General features: G+C 40.9%; 1 protein-coding gene across 1 annotated transcript in view; it reads right to left on the bottom strand.

The window, feature by feature from the left end:
- The window catches only part of FMN2 (formin 2), a 203,130-nt gene that overhangs the window by 85,329 nt on the left and 95,849 nt on the right, over positions 1–21,952 (bottom strand). The window lies entirely within an intron of this gene.

Below are 21,952 nucleotides of genomic sequence, written 5' to 3'. Positions count from 1 at the left end.
GATAGAACAGCAAAATACAATCCAGAGTTATTTTATAAAATGTTCTTATTACTTTTAAAAATATTTTTGAAATTATATTTTATTAAAAATAAAAACACACTTTTCCATGCATTTTTTGTTCTTTTCACCTTACATTTTGTAAGAAATGAAAATAAAATAAAATAAGAACATAAGGAGAGATACAAACCCAGCTTAATAATATGATGCTAATTCATTTAAAACTCAGTCATATAACACGAACAAAGGAAACTACATTGTAATTATGATCAAAATGACACACACCTTTATGGAAACTGTTTAATAGATAACACAGGCCTGAAAAACTGAGAAATTTTTTTTTCCAAAATTTATGGTGATTATATCATATATTATATAATATATTATATTATGGTGATTATATTATATTTGAGACACTGATTCAAAAAATGGCATCAGTTTTGCCCCATCATGTCTCATTTTGGAGATACGGCATAGCCTCTTTAGTGAATGGTTCAAGCAGCTTCCTCATGAGAAAGCCACTCTTAAGGAAGCTTCACTAATGAAGCCTTGGCATACCTCTAAAACTAGACATGACAGGGCAAAACTGATGCCCTGTTTTTGGAACTAGCAACCCTAATATATCCAGCACTCCAAATATGGCCTGTGCAATTACTTAAAAAACTCCAGAAAAACAAGGCTCGATTGTAGTACACTGAGATTGCAAATGAGGTAAATTCTTGGGGAACAGTCATAGCTCCATAAGGATACATGCTTTGCATGATAGGTTAAAGCCTTAGGATTGAGGAGCAGCCCAATCCACCAAAACAGCTACCACTGCATCTAGCAGCACCACTGAGGCTGCCGGTGGTCTTCACAGGGGAAGAAGACTTTCGTTCCCTTCCCCCAGAGAAAGCCCCAAGCCCAGGCAGATATTCTGCTGGCACAAAATTGAGAGAGACTGTGTTGAACCTTTTAGTTTGACACAGAGTTCAGGATCTGGTGAATCCCACCCTCTCCCGCCCTGGTTCCTCCCCACTGCTTTGCCCTTCCTCCTCCCCCGAGACCGTCACCACCACCCAGAGCTCTTACCTAGGTCCAAGCAGCATCTGGCCAACATAGGGCTTAGTGCCAACTGGGGCTTAGTGCTGGGTCAGTGCCAGTGCTTACTCCACACAGGGTGTTGTGGACATGCCTTATGGTACATATGCGACACCCAGAGCCAGTGCTGGAGCTTAGGATTGGGCCCTAAGACCCCTATCTGAAAAACTCTGTCCTGCTCCAAGTTCTGCATGCTAAGGAAGGTTACAAAGGGCAAAGAGCAGAGATTTTCCATTATGCCAATGCAACTCTGGAATTCCTTTCCAAATGAGGTCCTCTAGAGCAGTGGTTCCCAAAATTTTTTCACTTGTGTACCTCTTGGCAGCCAAATTTCTATAAACTGTACCTCTCATGTTAGCCCTGTGAGGCATTCTAATGCCAGCCCCGCAAGGCAATCTAATACTGCCTTTTCCTGCCATTATTCAATTCTTTTTCAAGTACCTCTAAAGGTCCTAGCAGGGTACCCATACCCCAGGTTGGGAATCACTGCTCTAGTGTCTGGGCATCAGGGAATGTTTTGAGTCATAGGTATAGAACTTCCTATCCACTCAGGCATCTGAAAATTGTTAAAGATTTCATTTTGGATGCTACTTTGCTATTTTATTTTGTTTACTATTTTTCTATGGAATGTTTTAAATGACTTATTCATTTTACAGTTTGGTTTTTTTGGTGGGAGGTATCTTGAGTTTTCCTTCAGATGGAAATGCTATAGTTAGGGTACGGTGCATTTTTGTTGTATAATTTCTTCTTCCATTTAACTTTTCTTTGTGTTTTCTATTTACTGAACCGGGTCTACCTGCAAGGCAGACTGCAACCTGGGGCAAAACTTATCTACCATTTCTGCTGGCAATTCCTGATGGACATCAAATTACTTGATCCTTTCTAACAGGGTCCCCTTCACTGTTGCTAAATGGTTCTGTGTATACACCTCAAGATTAGAGACAATGTAATTCATGCTCATTTGTTTCTCATTGCTGCACAGCATTCAGTGATAAAACACAGTGTCTGGGACTCATCACATTTTCCCCCTACAGGTCTGAAACATAATTTTAGTTACAGTATAATAAAAGGATATATAAATAAGGAAATGATTCTGATTGCACTGACCAGGGTCCAATGTATACGTAGAGATGAGAGGAAAGAATTTAGCAGATGAAAAGAACATTCTCTCATTTGGGAATACACTAATTTTCTAAGACAATCAAGTTCACCCTAATCTACGAAACTGCATGAAATATTTTTTTAAAAAGTTACCTGGTTATAACTTATTTATATTTTTCTTCCTCTCCTCCTAAATACTTTGAATTAAAGGCATCTCCAAAAGCAAAACACATAAAAATGAACCGCAAGCTATATAATGAAAGTTAAAACTCTCACTAACTCATCAAACTTTCAACCTCACTTTAATACCAGCTTGACTGCAGTCACGGGAAGCCAGTGAGTATAAAATAGTACTAAATACTTGGAACATTTTCAGAAGAGAATTCTCAGAATTCAGAATTCCCGGGAGGAGAGTTTGAGGCAGTAAGACTTTGTAAGTTTTCTTGAGTTGGATTGCTGTCACCTGCCTGGCCCATCCTTTTAAGTGGAAGTATATGAGAAACTGCTGCCTTGTACACTATGACAACAGTCTCTTAGAAATACAGGGCCCAATCCATTTAAAGCACTATACATTAAAATCAGCATCTCATATTAAATTGGACAAGACTACAGGAAGTAATGGGCTCCTTGAAATTCATCCCCTTCAAGTTGCCCATCTCTGTGCTAGCTGCAGTTTCCAAAGAGTCATCAACAGTGAAAACCTATGCATACTTACCAGTAAGTGAGTTTACCATGCTACCATTAAGACTGGTCCTCTATAGAGGACAGTATTGCAAATGCTAAAACACTGGAGAGTGGGAAGAGCAGGGGCTAGCATATCATTGCGCGGGGGGAGCAGCATATGGCACACCACCCAGAAAAAGAATGCTAACCCACACATCCAAACAAGGACACACATGCTCAGTGGTGACTATAGGAACTTCCTACATATTTATCAATTTCTTTATGAACAAAGCTACTCTTCTCATTTCAGTTATATAAAAGACAGCACCCAAGTATATAGCTAAGATGGGCTACACTTTTGTGCACAGGCTGCTAGTGCTCCATGAAAGACAAAGGCATTTAAATGATATGTGTTCAGACTCCTTTTGCTTTAGGGCCCATTACAAAGCCCTTCAGCGACAGACATAATTTAAACCTTTAATCAAACTACTTTGGGTGTAGTTGAATGGCATCAGCATTGGCTGTACGAAAAGGAGTTGAAACTACATAAACGACTTTTGTTGGCAGTTAATTACTAACAAATCATCCTTTGGGGAGAAAAGCCTCTATTTAAATAATTATTAATCATCATACCTAAAACCAATAGGAATAATGAATCACACAGCTACTCAGAGTGCAACTAGATGTTACATAGAATGTGTCATGTGAGTCCCCACTGCAGTCCCAAACCAACTGCAGGCCCTTCTCTTCAATTTTAAATGAAGGAAAAAAGGGTTCAGTTGAAAACTATGGAACCTTTTATCCACTTAAAGTAGCACCCAGGGGTATGCAATTGGAACCATGGCGTAGACAAGGTCCTATTCCCCCTACAATGGTTCTATTCCATTACTCTACCCTTCTAGGTGCTATTTAAAAGCACACACACTGGTTGACTTTAGTATTCTGTGGGAGAGAGCCGAGATATTACATATCATGTATTACCATAATCAGGTCTTGATGTCACCAACTTGTGGCCTGATTGACATTGACACTAATGCTGTAAGATAAAATGACACCCTAGTTCAGGGCCTGGTTACAGGTGATTATGTTTTAGATACCATCTCAGTTTTAAACTGTCACCTGTAGATTATCAGTTTAGAAAAGGCAATATTTTCTCAATTTCGATATCATGGACAATCTTCCTGGCTTTTCAGCAGTAGGATCCATCCTCCAGTCGTGTAACAAGAAAAGGGGGGCACACATGCACCTGAGGGTTAAGGGATTCATGCAAAAGCAGGACTAAATCCTGGTTCTGATTGACATAAGAACCAGCCCTAAAAATAAACTTTGGAAAATACAAAAAAAAAAAAAAAAAAAAACCAAGGAAAAAATAAGCAAACAAAAAACAATACAAAAATACAAACAAGCAAAAACAAGATGTAGAACTAGATGCTGATCTCAGGAGGCTTAAGAATATGTATTTAAATCAGGCCAGCATAACTTGTGATCACCAACCTAAATGCAGTCCAGCAACCAAAAGAAGTGACCCCCCTGGGGGGGGGGGGCTCAAGAAATATTTTGTTTTTGCTCCCCCCCCCCCCAATCTTGCAAAAATGGTGAGGATCAAATTGTCAAGCACCTAGATGGCCACAATATATATTTGTTGATGAGCTATTGTTACTTGATGGGTCACAATTTTCATAGGCTTTGTTGGGTTCAGCATAGAACTTCAATGGTAAAATACTAGCAGAACAACAACAACAGAAAACAACTTTACAACAGGAGAACTGAAAGTAATAGACTAAATAATTAACAGAAATCTAATTGCATACTCATTTGGGAACTCTTAGGCCCTTCTGTCTCAAGTTCAAATCTATGATACCAAAATGGTAGATTGGGAAAGGAGCAGAAAAGGAAGTCGGGGCCCAGATAAATTGTGCACACTGAAGTCAACAAATCATAGATTAAAAACTACTGGATTCTGAATATAATGATTTGAGATTATTAGATAAAAGTATGCATTGCCCAATTGGGAAAGGAATAACTAGAGAAGTTAAGCTTGCATAACTTGCCTGTTTCAGGGGACAGGCATTAAGCATTGCTCTTGCATTCTTTTAGGTCTCTTTTAGGTCTCTGTCTTGGTGCTCTCCCCCTCCCCCATTCCACTCAAAAAACGTTAACTATGGTATGCAAGAAATATGGCATAGCTTCTGTTCTAAATTTTCAAGTTTGTTAAGACTACCACTACCTAAGAATTAGTTAAAGAGCAATAGAACACTTTGTTTGAATGCTTGCATGAGATAAGAACATGTCTGGCAAACACAATGGTGCCAGGCCTGTGTACTCTCAACGGCACAGGTATGCTGGAGAGTGTATATGTTTCAGAGAGCAGTGTCTAAGTTATATTATAAAGACATCAAGAAAATGGTTCATATGTAGCTTTATGAGGATAAGCTTGAGTTTCAAAAACATCAGAAAACTTTATTGAGGCTGCAATCCTATGCAAACTTTCCTGGGAGTAAGCCTCTCTGAACACAATGGGGCTTACTTTAGAGAAGACACGCACAGGATTGTGCTGTCACACAGCCAATTTGTTACATCTATAGCCTTCCTTTTTCCCATCATATAATGCAGAACAGAGTACATGGGGTTGCTAGGCGGACACTACAAACTTCATACTTACCAGAATTACATTTTCTTGGCTTCAGCAATCTAATGGTGGGCCCAGTCCTATACAGCTTTCTAGCATTGATGCCAATGGGGCACATGGGTGGTCAGCCACAGTACCCTCCTCAGGGTAAGGGAATGTTTGTTCCCTTATCTTGGGGCTGTATTGTGGTTGCATCAGTGCTGGAAAGTTGGATAGGATTGGGCTCTGTATAATGTACCTTCAGACTATGTCCTGGAACCCTATGCAGAAATGTCTGAGGCAGGGGATTGGGATTGCATGAGCCTGCCACTCCTCATTTCAGCATACTTGCCTAACATTCACACATAAGTTACCATATTTGGCTGCATGTGTAGAGACCAGTGCATTTCTAAACCTGAAAATACAAAGAAAAATATAGTAAAGACTTTACATTTCTGCGTAAAAATTTTTTAAAATGCCAATTCTCATTTATTTCTACAAATTAGATTGTCAGAGTTCATACTTTTAAAAAAGGGGTTTTGGCCTCATATAAGCACACACTCCATCTCACTTCCCTACTACTTAAAATTTTAGTCATGTTGATGGGGCAGGCAAACAGAGCATTGCAAAAGACTTCCAAACTGGATCTACTCCTCATGCTCTCTTTCTCCGCTTTCTTAATATCTGGTCTAAATTTTAAAAAATAAGCAGAAACAGCACACCTGTGATTTTGAGGTTTTGGGGTTCACAGTTCAAAATTTATTTGCCACAGAGATTACCTTGCAACTGAATACAACATGGAAAGCCATGCAACTGAAATGCATGTTGGTCCCCCTTCTATAACAGCTGAATACTACCTCTCCATTTCACAGAACCATAATCAAAATCAATACTCTATATACGTATGGGGGGGATATTACAAGACATATCAGTATTACATATGGAGTAGCCACTGTAAAGACAAGATCAAAGAGAGGGAGATTTCTTCTGTTTTTGTGGAAACAACAAACAAAAATGTGAGACATCCATAAAAATATTTCTAGGACATTACCCAAGCATGGAAAAGTATACACTTGAGATTGCACGTATCTGAACAATTTCTCGTAATTAAGCTACATTTAACACTTTCTAATATTACAAACAGCATTTCATTTCATTCATTTTTACCACTGGATCCACAAAGCAAAGCAAACAAAAGTTTTTTAAATACAACAGCAAAAGATTAATAAGTAAAACTCAATTACATAGTTAAAGATTAGTCATTACAATAGTGATTATGTTAGCATGAACCTTTCTACTCTGTAGCCATGGAGGACTTTTTTTTGGGGGGGGGAGATATGGGGCAATATCCAGTCTGTGCAATACAAATGCTGTTGGGCCTAGCCCTCCCAGGCATGCATGGACCTTTCTGTATGGGGGAAGGAACAGTGGGAGGGAATCCTGCAAGTAGAAACCATGCACACAAGGGGAAGCAAACAGAAGGATTTGACAGGGTCCTATGCTGGATCCAAGTTCTAGTTCATGGCAATAAATGTTACACTGATATAGGTTTTAAAACAAATGCTATAAAATAAGAGGTATTTTTAGTATAAACATTTCCAGTGAAGGCATCTTGAGTAAACAGGCTTATATAAATTCAAAGACATAAGTTACTGATTAAATCAGCCCAAACTTCATACACCTATACAGTTTGTTTATAAAATTTGTGCAAGTTAAATTCTTAGAGAACAAATACATTTTGTTTGAGTCAGTGTGTCGCCTTCTTGTCTGGGGAGCAGGAAAAAAAATGAGACTAGTGCTCTAATCCTTTCAGAATAAAATGTTTAAATGCAAACATGATTACCATTGTAGACTGTTTAATCTAGAGAGATTATATTGCAGTTCTATTTTTGAGGGGTTTGTTGATATGACCATACAGAGCCCTTCACTGCTTATCTTAATTATTTAGATAAGATTTATTTCAGTTTGGCAAGTGATAAAAACATAGGTGAAGAAAATAGGTGGGTCTCTGATGAATGCATCCGTTCTTTAAAAGCAAATTGTTCAGATGAGCATAATTTTATCAAATCTGTCCCCTGATGGACTTTTATTTTTTATCTGAGGACTTTTTGACAGGGCAGAACTAGCCAAGAAACATTTAACTTCTTTTCGAGAGAGAAATTTCAATTCAACAGAAACTTGATTCAGTAATTCTTGGTGGCAAAATTATGATTGATCCACAGTTCCAGAGGTCACACTCTGGCTAAAGCAGTTTTGAAACCTGGGCTATTCAAAAGAACAATGTTAATTAAAGGAATAAGGAATACAGCATGAACATTTGAACCTAAGGTGGCAGCTTTTAAGAAGTTTTGGGGAGACTACAGCATCGTGAATATGGTTTAATCAATTACTTTTGCTGTTTTTAAGATGTTCCTGTTCTATAATTTTTTTAACTTCTAAGTTTTCTTGTCAAAATAAATTACTGTTATTCTAAGTACTGTGCAAACACAGGGGCTTTTTAAATCCTTTCTTCTGGTGACAGCTCCTTGCATTTCCTAATAAGCCAGTGGCCTCTGAAGCAGCAACCCAAATGGTTCTACTAGATCCTCCCACAGGTATATACAATATTTTTCATTAAAAAGATGACAGAACAACTTGCATAGCTAATTTAGCCTGCTTTCCTATGTGACATTATGGGTTTCTGACTCTTAAGTCCAAGCACTGCACAAAGCTATGGAATATATTATTGCATGGTGTGCAGTTTTCTCAAGGTGTGGAGAAAACACCTTGAAGTGCTAACACACCTTGAAGAGCCTTCAGATACATGAAAGACAATGAGGTTCCATTGTGAAATAGTATTATCTAGCTATTTTATATGTGTAGAATTATCATCACCTCAACACACACACACATGCACTCAAGGAGCTTTATGCCATCACAATGTCATTTTGCAAGGGAATTTTAATTTAAAGTCCAATGAGAACAGACTCTTAACTGATTTAGCTAAATGTGTGCCTAGCATGTGTTGCACCAGTATGCACACTACCCCATTATTCTCTCTCATTTCATATTTTTACTCAAACTTTTGCTTTAGAACAGGGGTGCCCAAACCCTGGCCTTGGGGCCACTTGCGGCTCTCGAGGCCTCTCAATGCGGCCCTCAGGGAGCCCCCAGTCTCCAATGAGCCTCTGGCCCTCTGGAGATTTCTTGGAGCCCACACTGGCCCAATGCAACTGCTCTCAGCATGAGGGCGACTGTTTGACATCTCACATGAGCTGTGGGATGAGGGCTCCCTCCACTGCTTGTTGTTTCATGTCTGTGATGCAGTAGTGGCAGCAAAGGAAATGCCAGCTTTGCTTTGTGCAAGGCCTTTTATAGGCCTTGAGCTATTGCAAGACCTTAATTCATTCATATAAGTTCATCTTTAATATATTCATTTATGTAAACTTATGTAAATTTATTCAAATTTTAAATATAAATTAATTTTTTTTTTCCCTGGCCCCCCGACACAGTGTCAGAGAGATGATATGGCCCTCCTGCCTAAAACTTTGGATACCCCTGCTTTAGAACATAAGAAGAGCCCCGCTGGATCAGCTCAAAGACCCATCTAGTCCAGCATTCATGAACGTGACCCCATTATGGAAGTAAATGAAAAAATGGTACATTCACGACCGTAATACACATTCAAGATTCTTGACCAGGGTCAATGAACAATGAGTGTCCATGTAGTAGTTCTTTTTCTTTTTCTCTTTCCTGTTAGGCTGGGCTGGATGAATCACAAGCTGAAGTTAAGATTATCGGGAGAAATATCAATAAGACATGCAGATGATACCACTCTAATGGCAGAAAGTGAGGAGGATCTAAAGAACTTCTTGATGAGGGTGAAAGAGGAAAGTGCAAAATGTGGCTTGAAACTTAATATTAAAAAAACTAAGATAATGACATCAGCTCCCTTCACCTCATGGCAAATAGAAGGGGAAGAAATGGAAGCTGCGACAGAGTTTATCTTCTTGGGCTCCAAGATCACTGCAGACAGAGATTGCAGCCATGAAATTAAAAGACGCTTGCTTCTTGGGAGGAAAGCTATGGAAAGCCTAGACAACTTAATGAAAAGCCGAGACATCACCTTGTAGACAAAGGTCCTTATAATTAAAGCTATGGTTTTTCTCAGTAGTAATGTATGGCTGTGAAAGCTGGACCATAAGAAGCGCTGAGTACCGAAGAATAGATGCTTTTGAATTATGGTGTTGGAGAAGACTTTTGAGAGTCCCCTGGACTGCAAGGAGATCAAATCAGTCAATCCTAAAGGACTCCTTATGGCCACAATCCTAACCAACTTTCCAACTCCGGCATAAGGGCAATGCAACTCTGAGGTAAGGGAACAATCATTGCCTTACCTTGAGGAGGCCTCCATGACTGCTCCCCAACTGCAGGATGCAGCATATGCCCAACTGGCACAGTTGGAAAGTTGGTTAGGATTGCGCCCAATGTTTCTCAAACCATGGGTTGGGACTGTTGGAGTTGGTGCAACTCCGCCTGCTGTCCAGAGGGGGCAGGATGCTGTCCAGAAGAGGTCAAGCTATGGTCCAGTGACTCTGACCTTTCTACCTGTTCTCTCTGTGATCCTTGTGGGGTGTGGCCCTAACCCTTTATCCTTCCCTTCTCCTCTGAGCACTTCTTCTTGTCCTCTGACCACCGACCTGTTAAGATGGTGCATACCAGGACTCTGATGCCCAGGCCATCTTGAGCACATGGCATGTAGGGTGAGGCAGCTCTAGGGCCTTGCTATCTCTAAGTGTTAGCTGAACCTCTGATCCTAATCAGATGCTGTGAATATACACTCTATGGAACTGTAAGTAAATAACTTCTTTTTTGCAACTTTAACAAGCCATTGCCTCTTTGTCTTTTTTATTGATTAGCAGTCAGCCAGGTGAGGGAGGTTCCCAGGGGTGATACCCAAAGGGCGGGGTCTGCTGCTTAAGCTACTCTGCTTCCCCCCCCCAAAGAGGAAACTATTTTTAATTTCCTCCAACAGGGACCCACTAGGTGGGCCACAAGACAATTTCAGGTCCCCATTCATTTCAATGTGTATTTTATTTTTAATATATTAGACTTGGTGGTATGTGATCGCATTTGGGGAAATGTTACAAACCCGAACTTTTAATGGACTACTATGTACTGTATATGCTTTTAGCATATACACTTTATAGCCTTCATATACGTATAGCATATATACACTCTTTATAGCCTTCATAGATCTCACGAAGGCTTTCGACCTGGTCAGCAGAGACAGCCTCTTCAAGATTCTCCCCAAGATTGGATGTCCACCCAGGCTCCTCAGCATTATCAGATCTTTCCACAAGGACATGAAGGGCACTGTTGTCTTCGATGGCTCCACATCAGACTCCTTTGACATCCAAAGCGGAGTGAAGCAGGGCTGTGTTCTTGCGCCAACCTTGTTTGGGATTTTCTTCACTGTCCTGCTGAAGCAGGCTTTTGGAACTGCAACAGAAGGCATCTATCTCCGGACCAGATCAGACGGAAAGCTCTTCAACATCTCCAGACTGAGAGCAAAGTCCAAAGTCCAGCTGAAATGTCTGCGTGACTTCCTCTTTGCAGACAATGCAGCTGTCACTACCCACTCTGCCAAAGATCTCCAGCAGCTCATGGATCGTTTTAGCAAGGCCTGCCAAGATTTTGGACTGACAATCAGCCTGAAGAAAACACAGGTCATGTTTCAGGATGTGGACTCACCTCCCTGCATTACAATCTCTACGCATGAACTGGAGGTTGTCCATGACTTTGTGTACCTTGGCTCAACGATCTCCGACACTCTTTCTCTCGATACCGAGCTAAACAAGCACATCGGTAAAGCAGCTACCACGTTTTCCAGACTCACAGAGTCTGGTCCAACAAGAAGCTGATGGAACATACCAAGATCCAGGTCTACAGAGCTTGCATCCTGGGTACACTTCTGTACTGCAGCGAGTCATGGACTTTTTGCTCACAATAGGAAAGGAAACTGAACGTTTTCCACATGCGCTGCCTCCGACGCATCCTCGGCATCACCTGGCAGGACAAAGTTCCAAACAACACAGTCCTGGAACGTGCTGGAATCCCTAGCATGTATGCACTGCTGAAATAGAGATGCCTGCGTTGGCTCGGTCATGTCGTGAGAATGGATGATGGCCGGATCTCAAAGGATCTCTATGGAGAACTCGTGCAAGGAAAGCGCCCTACAGGTAGACCACAGCTGCGATACAAGGACATCTGCAAGAGGGATCTGAAGGCCTTAGGAGTGGACCTCAACAGGTGGGAAACCCTGGCCTCTGAGCAGCCCGCTTGGAGGCAGGCTGTGCAGCATGGCCTTTCCCAGTTTGAAGAGACACTTGGCCAACAGTCTGAGGCAAAGAAGGAAGGCCCATAGCCAGGGAGACAGACCAGGGACAGACTGCACTTGCTCCTGGTGTGGAAGGGATTGTCACTTCTGAATTGGCCTTTTCAGCCACACTAGACGCTGTTCCAGAACCACCTTTCAGAGCGCGATACCATAGTCTTTCGAGACTGAAGGTTGCCAACAACATGCTTTTAACAATGATAAGCCAATGGGATTTACTCCTGCATACGAGTGAATAGGATTGCAGCTTATGGGATGTTTGGGGAATACTTTTTTAAACTTATAGTTTAAATCAGAGCTTAAATCAGAGCTTAGGAGGATTCTTTTTTATTTTGAATAATTTTTTTAACTTATAGTTATTGTAAACTTTTGATTTACTTACTTAATTAGATTTAGCCATTGGGGGGGTGTAAACAAATTTTCCTGCTTCTTCCAGCCATGACATCACTTCTAGGTTAATTACATCACTTCCAGTGGGTCCCAACAGATTGTTATTCTAAAAAGTGGGTCCCAGTGCTAAAAAGTCTGAGAACCACTGTACAGGAAATCAACCCTGACTGTTCATTGGAAGGACAGATACTAAAGATGAAGCTTAACTACTTTGGTCATCTCATGAGAAGGGAGGACTCTTTAGAAAAAACCCTGATGCTGGAAAAAATTGAAGGCAAAAGGTAGAGGATAAGATGGTTAGATAGCGTCATGGAGGCAATGAACATGAATTTGGACAAACTCTGGAAGTGAGTGGTAGACGGGAGAGACTGACATGCTGTGCTCCATGGGGTCACGAAAAATCGGACATGACTTAACGACTGAACAACAACAATCCTCTTAGCTTGAGACAGAGTGTATGATTCACAGCACAAGCCTATGCATGTCCACTCAGAAGTAAGTCTCACTTACTCTCAGGTAAGCATGCACAGGACTGCAGCCTCAGTTTATTAAATTATCCTAATTTAGCTACCACACAGTAGCTCTTCCATCTTGCCTTGTAATTTCAAATTAAATCTTCTAGAAGAGCAGCATGCATACTGAAGTGAGAGCAAGGGGACCTTATCACACACTTGTCTTTCATAACTTCCACATTAAGAGCATTAAAATAAACAGATATCAACCTAAAGTTAAACAATGTAATTACAATCAAATGTAGGTTGATTTTGTATGGAAACGTCAGAAATTAATCTCCTTTATATTATACCCCATTTGAAGTGCCACATATCCGGAATGGTGGATAGTCTTTTCATTTATTACAAAACAAAGAATTACCTTGTTTCCCTCCTCCACTATTCTAAAATATTAACTGAGGCTGAGGTCTCCTGCATATCTAATTTGTTCAGACTATACATGTAGTTAATGAGCAAAATGAAAAAGTGGAATATTTTCTTAATGAAATGCACCAGATATATTTCTAAGCATTAATTATGGCATGTGAAAAAGCCTCAAAAGAAATGATTTGGCTGCATGACCTTCTTTGATTTTTCTTGCGTAATATGTTTGGAGTCATGAATCCAGACCCAGCTGGAGTCCTGCTACACAGAAACAGGCTGCATTTGGGGATCCATGTGATGTTCAGAAATGCTGAAAGGGAGAAAAGTGTAACCACACTGCAGAAGCATCCTGCACCTGAAGGAGTCCAGCGGCATTGATAGAGGGGTGCGGGGACAATTGGACTTCATGCTGGGGGGCACCACGTGACTCATATTGCTCTTGCCCCTTGTTTAAGAGTTCAGGGAGCACTTCTGAGTCACGTGGAAGTCTCCCTAAGACTCCAAATGCCTGCTGGAGCCTTTAATCAGGAACTTCTGGTTTTCGCAAAGACCGCGTGTGGCCTCCTCATGACTCAGAAGAGCTTCCGGCTGGAAGTGAGTTACTTCCAGGTGTGATGGGGGGCATAATTTGGAGCTTTGCCCCAGGTTCCACAGTGGCTGGTTACACCACTGAAGGGGACAAAATAGCTAGTAATCTGGCCAGATGAGAGTTTCCCCTCTTACTTTTCCAGTAAAGTCCTCTTTCATATGCAGATTGCTAATTTCATGCTATCCTTCCTCCTCTTCCTTCCCAGAATCCCTTTCCAGCTAGACACATGTAGGAGCTCTCTGTATGGAGTGCTCATAAATAAAGTATTTTCTTTATAACCATATGCTTTGAAGTGATTTTCTTAACAAGTTTCCCAAACCCTGCTGTGTAAACCAGCTCTGCTAACACCAAAATCCTGCTTCTTTCCCTTTTTTCCCAAATGCTGGCTTCATGTCTCACATTTACTGTAGCATTTGGAAAGCAGCTTTGAAATCAGAGCAATGATAAAGCAGTACTTCAGCTTTGAAAGGGTTGTGGCACGGTTTTGTTTTGTGGACACTATTGGCACCAGGTCAGAGCTGTAGAGGCAGAATGTTAAACATTCTGTTCAGTTCTATTCTCAAATATGCTGGAGTCAGACTATAATTTTTCATGGAGCCGGAAGTGGTATAATTTACAAAGATTGCACAGTGAAACAAATGAAATTAACCTGTACATCATGAACAAAGCAGCCTTTTCAAGCGCTATAGTTGAGTAATGCTGGTTCTAGCATATCACTCCCAACTTTCTTAAAAACTTATCTGTATCCAGCCCAAGTAATTTCAGTTTTACTTATTTTGTAATGGAGTGATTGCCCTGTCAAAAGTTTTGCAATTTCTGATCAGGCAAAAGGAAAGATTCATTGACTTCAGCCAACCCTATGCCTGACTTTTAGCCAAATACTAAATAACATCAGATGTCTAATGGAGATATTTACCAAACATTATATTTGCTGCACTAACACGGAAGGGGATGTTAGAAGACAGAGACAGAGCTGCTGTTGCTGCTCCATCTCTCTTTTTTCCCCCTTCCTGGTTAACTTTTTATAATTCTTACATTATCATGTTTACATTTCCACATCTCTGCTTCGTATCACTGGCTGTTGGAGAGGATGAAAAGCAATGCACAATGACATCACATCACACATTATGTTATACTCAACACTATCAGGAAGAGAATAAAAAAAAAAATAGAGTGGCATCAGGCCTCTCTTCTATTTTCTAATTACACAATTGTAATTATACATTATATGTATAATGTAAAATTTACATTATATGTAAACTTTTTACATATAAACGTATATACATATAATTATATACTTATACATATACATATATTATATGCACATATTATATACACATAATTCAGATGCAAAAAAGTCAACAAAAAGTTTTTTTTGACTGAATTGTTATCTGTACTAATATGATACACTGATATCATTGAAGATGTAATTACTTGGTTTGAAATAAGAATTTGCCCAAATTGTAATGCTTGGATGGTCTGCAAATCTTGTCATTTTCCCCAGTTCTGCCACTCAGAATGTAAACCAAGTCTTCATAGACAACATCAGTTGATGAAACTCTCATTGAATCACTGTGAAAGTATGAACCCTAATGCTAGCTGCTATGTAGACAGAAGCTCTTCAGTGCTGACCCCTTGATGAAACTGTTGCAAACCAGACTACCAAATCAGACACCCTTTGGTCAGTATCTTTCTGTTTGTATAAATTCTTCTGAATTTTTGGGGGAGGGGGCAAACTTTTACATAGGTGTTTTCTCTTTAGACCCGGGGTGTCCAAAGTTTTTGGCAGGAGGGCCACATCATCTCTCTGACACTGTGTCTGGGGTTGGGAAAGAAAATAATTAATTTACATTTAAAATTTGAATACATTTACATACGTTTACATAAATGAATATATTAAAGATGAACTTGTATGAATGAATGAAGGTCCTGCAATAGCTCAGGGCCTATAAAAGGCCTTGCACAAAGCAAGGCTGGACTTTCCTTTGCTGTCGCTACTGCATCACAGATGTGAAACAGCAAGCAGTGGAGGGAGACCTCATCCCACAGCTAACACAAGAGGTCAAACAGTCGCCCTCACGCTGAGAGGAGTTGTGTCAGGCCAGTGTGGGCTCCAGCAAGTCTCTGGAGGGCCAGAGTCTCATTGGAGACTGGGGGTTCCCTGAGGGCCGCATTGGAGTCCTTGAGGGCCGCAAGTGGCCCCAGGGCCGGGGCTTGGGTACCCCTGCTTTAGACCAAAATTTTCTCTGCTCTACTTGGAGATGCTAGAGATGTAACATGGGACCTTCTGTATGCAAAGCATGCACCCTACTACTGAGCCATGGCTTCTCCTCCTAATTCTTAGGGGTCAATGCACATGGCACCATTGGTGTACATGCACCAAATGATTCAGGGTCAAATCCTAACCAACTTTCTGGCCCTGGTGTAGCCATGCCAATGGGGTGTGCATTGCATCCTGTGGTGGGAGGGTAGTTATGGATGCCGCCACAAGGTAAGGGAACATTTGTTTCCTCACCTAGGGGCTGCATTGCAGCTGCACCGGTGATGGAAAGTTGGATAGGATTGGACCCTAAGCTAGGACTGTACTTTCAGAAACAGATTAAGGGCCCAATCCTATCCAACTTTCCAGCACCAGTGCAGCCAAGATGCAACCCCCAAGTAAAGGAACAAATGTCCCCATACCTTGAGGAGGCCTCTGTGACTGCCCCCCAACCACAAAATGCAGCACAACCCCTTTAGCATGGCTGCACAGGCCTGGAAAATTGGATATGATTAGAACCTAAGCTAGGACTGGACTTTCAGAAAAGATTAAGGGCCCAATCCTATCCAACTTTCCAGCACCAGTGCAGCTGCAATGAAGCCCTACGGTAAGGGAACAAATGTTCCCATGCCATGAGGAGGCCTCTGTGCCTCCCCACCTCCCCACAGGATGCAGCGCACACCCCATTGGTACAGCTGCACCGGCACTGGAAAATTGGATAGGATCTGGCCCTATCTTATTTCTGAAAAGTCACTGAAAAAGTCAGTACTGAGCAAAGGAGAAATTTGCTCATCCCTACTACCTATTATGACTGAGAAATATGTATTTATGGATAAGATAAATTTGAATGAATGCCAAGGCAGATTGTGAACACTACTTCAGCCCTATTTATTGTTGCAAAATTTCACATGTCCAGATATGGACAATCTCACTGTATTGTTTTTGGATAACAAAGAACCATAATATACTTAGAATTAAAGAAGTCTGTACATATATATTGCAATTTCAATACACTTAAGAGATGGATAAAGAAGCTGTCTCCAGGCTAAGGCTATAACTTCTTTTAATCATAAAGTTTAATTCACAAGTTTAACAAAAAGCGCCTGCACTATATATTCCTACAAAAGAATGGGTGTCAAACCAGAAGAAGTAATGAAGACGCCATAATGATATTGTCCAGATGGAACAGTGATAATAGTAGCAGTTCACTAAGGAAATAAAGTTTCTCAGAACTGGCGTGGTTGGAAAATGCAATAACCTTGATCCTGTCACAGCATGAACAGTTGAATCACAAAAAAGACTAAAATAGAAGATATTGTATGCAAGTTAACACATCATTTAATAATATTTTTTCCAGGCATCTATTCTTAATAAAGAATATTTTGGTCTGAAATTCATTTCCATATGGGAAAGAGACACAGAGGACAATTTTGGTAGAAGAGGAAGTGTGATACTCATTATTTTTTAATTTCTTTCAGTAAGAAAAGGTTTTCATTTATGTGTGGCGCTTTAAACATGTTACTACCATCATTAATTTATGTCAAAAAATGCATTACTTTGTTATGGCAAATTTCTGACTTCCAGCAACTAGAGAGTCCTACCATTGCCCTGTTTTAAAAATAGCTACTACTTAACAAATAGTTTAGGTACAGTATAAACCATTTTTTTTCCAGATGATTTTGTCTAAGTCAGTGGAATTGTTACAGAATAAGTGTTGCACATTGTGGCTCTAATATGCGCAAAATATCTTTTGGGGCTATTTTTCCTTTCTTGCATAGCACTTGAAGGCCAAAATATGTAGGACATTGGTCCCACTCACAAAAAAATGTGAGAGATGAGCTTGACTGGGGAAGAAAAGCATGAGAGTGGTGCTGGTCTCACCACCTCAAACATCAGATTACCTACCTCCTGCTTTATACATAATTGATGCAGATCCAGATTTAAACAAACCAGGGTACCCCATCACATCTAGCTCCGTCTCAAGACATTCAGAAGCAGTTACAGCATGGTATGGAGTGTGGCTGTTCAAGAACTATAGAGTCAAATCTGCAGTAGCTACATAAAACTGGTTCTGCAGTTCTCTGAAAAGAATTTAAAATAAAAGTAATGGGATCAACTATTTCAGAGTAATTGACCCATACTGATTTAGATAAGATGCAAGCTTTGTCTTCCAAACCATGGTTTAGAGCAGGGGTGGCCAAACCTCCGCCAGGGGGTCACTTGTGGCCCTCGAGGACTCCCAATCCACCTGTAGGGAGCCCACCTCCCCCCAGCAGTGTCTTTTCTAGTGGCCGTCTGCTGGTGTTGCATATTTTTAGATTGTGAGCCCTTTTGGGACAGGGAGCCATTCGTTATTTGATTTTTTTTTTCTGTAAACCGCTTTGGGAACTTTTTGTTGAAAAGCGGTATATACATACTGTTGTTGTTCAGTCTCCAATGAGACTCTGGTCCTCCAGAGACTTGTTGGAATCCACGCTGGCCCAGCGCAACTGCTCTCAGCGTGAGGGCAACTGTTTGACCTCTCACATGAGCTGTGGGACGAAGGCTCCCTTCACTGCTTGTTGTTTCATGTCTGTGATGCAGGAACGGCAGTGAAGGAAAGGTTGGCCTTGCTTTGTGCAAGGCCTTTTATAGGCCTTGAGCTATTGCAAAACCTTCATTCATTGATATGTTCCATCTCTAATATATTCATTTATGTAAATTTATGTAAATTTAAAATGTAAATTAATTGTTTTTTTCTCAGCCCCTGAGACAGGGTCAGAGAGATGAAGTGGCCCTCCTGCCAAAAAGTTTGGATACCCCTGGTTTAGAGCAACAATTTTCAACCACTGTGCTGTGGCACATCGGTGTGCTGCAAATGGGCTGCAGATGTGCCACAGGAATTTTGGGGAGCGTCGTATATTAGTAGGGCCATTGGGGGATGTGAGCCCCAAGCCGGCAGTGCCGTGTGCCTTGACAACTGCCCAAAAACTGATGGTGTGCCTTGACAATTTTAGCAACTTGTAAGTGTGCCGTGAGATGAAAAAGGTTGATAATCATTGGTTTAGAGCAGTCTCCAAACAGCAGAATGCTGAGTAGGGAAAAAGCCTTCCCCCTGCGGTGCGGTGCTTACCATTCTGCACTGCAGACTCTTTCTAGCTGATCTGTTCAACAACTTGTTCAGGGCAGCTCCTTCCACTGCCTGTTGCCCCAGCAGACTTGGCATCTCAATTTCTGGGCAGAAGCGGGTGACCAGGACACGTTGCTGCACAAATCAGCTGGAAAGATAAGAGACTAAGGTGCGGAATGGTAAGCCAAGAAGGCTTTTTCCTGACACCAAATCAGGCCTGCAGGCCACGGTATGGAGCTTGCTGATTTAGAGGATCAGAAAGGTACCATGTGATCTGCTGCCTTCCCCCGCCCCTGCTGAGACTTACTGCAGGTTTCAAACTCCCTGAGAGTTTGAAAACCACAGGGGTAAGCACTTGCAGGGGAGGGGTGAAGGCAGCTATATGACTGCATCACTGCCAGGGCCAAAAAGGGTTTCCATTTACCCCTGGCAGTGCCAGCCCTCCAGATGGTGTAGGGAGCCCACGGACACCTCTGCAGGGCTCCTCAAACTCCAAAAAGCTAAAAATAGCAATTATGACCCACTTCCAGTTTGTGATCGTAGAGAGTTTCATAACTCCTAATGCTCTTCAATAAAATCAAGCTTGGCAAACTTTGGGGCCATTGCACTCAACCAAGCACACCCCCAGTAAATGTTAATTTACCTGTTGGCTGATGAAAGTGGCAGCAGCAGCATATGGATTTCTTTTCTCCTCCCACCCCATTGTTCTTTGGTCACACACCATAGCAATGTGCTAGAGTAAATCAGAGAGAGGAAAAAAACCCAAATTTTCACCTGATCCTCATTCACCATTCATTGTTGCTGCTACTGCTCCAGCTGGGAGCAGGGTGGAAAGCTGGTGGAGAGGACTGATGGGGAGGAGACAGTCATTTTTCAAGAATCAGGTTAGTTCAGAAAATTATCCAGTTTCTTCTGACAGATGAAACGGGATCCTTTCCTGGCAATCTGAGGAGAGCTCATCCATCACTATTCCTAGTGCACTCCATCCAGAATCTCCAGGGAACTTCCAACTGTAGGTAGCAATTTGTACTATGACCTAGGTGTAGCTATTTAAAACAAACAAACAAACAAAAGGCAAAAACCCTACTAGGCTAGTATGTGTCTAAGCAGCTCTTAGGATCTTGGTTGTTATCTCCAACTGGAAAAGTTCTATGTTTTTCCCTTGGCTTCAAATTACTTGAAAGCTATCAATATTTTCCAACCTCAACTTAGAAAGCCAAATTCATATTTTTTCGAACCACTTTGGTGAAATTCAATTCTTATTTAGGAATGAAAATAGGCATATAATAAATAGAAATGAAAGCAGTTGCTATACTATGCCTCACCATAAAATTCTTTTCTTTTGCTTTTAAAATAGAGCATAATCCAGTCTGGGTTGTCTTGATTAGCACAAAATGACCTAAAACTGTGAATGTGCAATTGATGGAATGTAACTCCATTTAGGGAAATGTAACAGATCTGTACTTTTCACAGGCTCATACGTATAAGCTTTTAACAATGATAGTAAATGGAACTTTCTCCTGGGTAAGTGTGAATAGGATTGCAGCCTAGGATTGTTAAAAATTTTTCCTGCATAATGACTGCACTTCCAGTCATGACATCACTTCTGATGGGTCCTGACAGATTCTCATTCTAAAAAGTGGGTCCCGGTGCTAAAAGTTTGAGAACCACTGCTCTAGTATGTATATGGGCTTGGTATGCACATAAAGTGGCAAAGAAGAAACTGCTAGTTTCCTGTTGGATGGTAAGAGAGAAGGAATTTGAGTAGTACTTTCTCAAATGTGCAAATATGACCCACCACTATGCAGTAATTTAGGAATAACAGCAGCATGAATGTTGTGTTTTAAATGTGCAAAGTATGTTCTGGAAATCCTTCTGGCAATCCTGAAAGCCTAGGGAAGGCAGCATCATTATCACAGGATGGGGGAAGGAGCTGAGACTTGTGCTTGCCACACATCAGTTCTGTGTTGATGCTCCAGGACTTGGACCAGGAACATTTCTCCTGCAGAAAAAGAAGGGGCTTGCAGAAAAGAGGGATACATATTGCTAGTTTTAGCACTGAGAAGGCGAGTGGAAAATTTGACTCTGCTTGAAAACTGATTGGGAGAAAATGGAAAATGCAAATATTCTGATCATGCAAATTTGTGCAGGGTGACAGGCATGTTTGCTGGGGAGTAGCTTTCAAATTGGCCATCTACACACCTTCCTATGTCCATCACTAACTATTCACTCTAGCATGGCTTGTCAAAACTACTTATTTTATCGCATCATCATGTTTTACAATTAAGAAAAGTGCTAGTTCCTCATAAATGCATTTCATCAAGAACGAGAGTGAGTGCTGAACCCAAATGAAGGAAAATATTAAGAATACTACACCAGAGACTTTGTAGGACAGAACAATTACATGCACTTAATCCTAATAGGATAAAGGTTAAGCATAGTATTGCATGACCCCTTCAACGACTGACATCCATGCTATATTATTGTAAGCGTTGCATGTTAAGCAAGCAAATTTTCAATCAACTTGTGTTGGCTTTACCACAGACACAGATGTTAGGCGGACTCCTTTGTTCATAAGGTTCTCATTATTAACTCAAACCAAGCTGAATATTTGACTGAAGGAAAGGACCATATCATTGTTTTCAGATTTTACTCTATGACTTAACTGAACTACATCTGCCAGCTTCAGAAATACCAAGTACTTCTTGGCGCCAGTACTGGCGCCTCGATCGGTGACTACCAGCCTAAATGCTTCAGCTTGAGGAAGTTTAGTAACCATGAAAACAACTTAATACAAGCTTAAATGGTGATTAAAAGTTACTCACAAATTGACAGTACACACTAACATTTTTCCTGGGTGTAGTTTATTCTACAGAAGAGCAAATGGAATTCACAATAAAAATA

Source organism: Tiliqua scincoides, chromosome 1 (genome assembly GCF_035046505.1).
Source record: "Tiliqua scincoides isolate rTilSci1 chromosome 1, rTilSci1.hap2, whole genome shotgun sequence".
NCBI lineage: Eukaryota > Metazoa > Chordata > Lepidosauria > Squamata > Scincidae > Tiliqua > Tiliqua scincoides.
This window is presented reverse-complemented; position numbering and strand designations above follow the sequence as displayed.